This window comes from Engraulis encrasicolus, chromosome 8 (assembly GCF_034702125.1).
Source record: "Engraulis encrasicolus isolate BLACKSEA-1 chromosome 8, IST_EnEncr_1.0, whole genome shotgun sequence".
NCBI lineage: Eukaryota > Metazoa > Chordata > Actinopteri > Clupeiformes > Engraulidae > Engraulis > Engraulis encrasicolus.
In genome coordinates, this window is record NC_085864.1 from 54,245,420 (window position 1) to 54,246,641 (window position 1,222).

General features: G+C 39.0%; 1 protein-coding gene across 2 annotated transcripts in view; it reads right to left on the minus strand.

Annotated features, from left to right (window-relative positions):
* Positions 1 to 1,019: 1,019 nt before the first annotated feature.
* tmprss4a (transmembrane serine protease 4a) overlaps positions 1,020 to 1,222 on the minus strand; it is a 47,049-nt gene continuing 46,846 nt past the window's right edge. For both annotated transcript variants that reach the window (XM_063205878.1, XM_063205877.1), the window contains exon 14: positions 1,020 to 1,222. This exon is cut by the window's right edge and continues 2,199 nt beyond it. The gene's annotated coding sequence lies outside the window, so the exon portion shown is untranslated.

Below are 1,222 nucleotides of genomic sequence, written 5' to 3' on the forward strand. Positions count from 1 at the left end.
GGCGGCCATGTTGACAATGGCTATGTCTCAAATGGCGCACTTTCATCAGTGCACTGACAGTCAGTGCACAGTGCACTAAGGTCTTTAGTGCATAGTGTTGTGGAAAAAATTGAGCACTTTGCACTGTGCCCTCGCTGGAAGTGACGGCTGAGCATGGCATTAGTTCGCCAAAATTTGAGTTGGCTACTATTTACAATTCACAGCGTCTGGTGCTTGTATTTCCACGTCCTTCACCCCAAAGGACAACAATCACACATACAATACTTTGGTTGGCATGAAAAGGTGGTGTCCCATCAACATTACTCACAGAATTGGGAGACTGTTGACCAAACTCTTCTACTGAACTGAATGCCACATTTCCTCCCAAGAAGGACTTAATACAATTTGAAGTGGCCCCTCAAATGAAAAAGGTACAAACAAAGTAAGGCACATTTTTGCTACATTGTAACTTAGTGTTGTTACAACAGAGGAAACTAGAAGCACTCAGAGAGCGCAGACCTTCGCCAAGGAAGCTGCTTGATAGAACATTTGACTGTGTTACACCCTAAGTCTTTCTGCCTTCTTTTTGTTGAGTTCCCGCAATTCAATTTCTGGTCACTAGGGACGTCTAGATTTATAGGCCAGCAATGGGGAAGAATCTTTAAAAAGGTCAGTATCACCACCAGAATGTAATCACTTGTTCCTTGTGTCATTATCAACAACTCCACAAAGTTTCTTTCAAATCCGTTAATTACTTATTGAGTTATGCTGCTGACAAACAGACAGACAGACAGACAAACAAACCAACGCTACCGAAAACATTATCTCCTTGGCGGAGGTAACAAAAGATACTCTGCTGCTATTACAGTACAAGATGGATAGTGTCATTTTCAGTGTTTAGCATTTTAAAAGACAACGTAATTTAGATATCAAAATGGAAGGTGAGATAAAATAACAATCATAAAACACAAATATGAAGATGTCAAATGAGGCCAAATTGGTATACAGTATACTTGTTAAAACATTTGTTTTTTTTTATTATGTACAGTACCATAGATATTTATAAACCAAATACATATGCAGAAATCACATTAAAATCACACACATATCTTCAATAATTACATTATGTACAAAAAGTGAATTATAGCGAGAACATTCACTACCACACACACACACACACACACACACACACACACACACACACACACACACACACAATCAGAAACGCAGTATGCAGTATGTG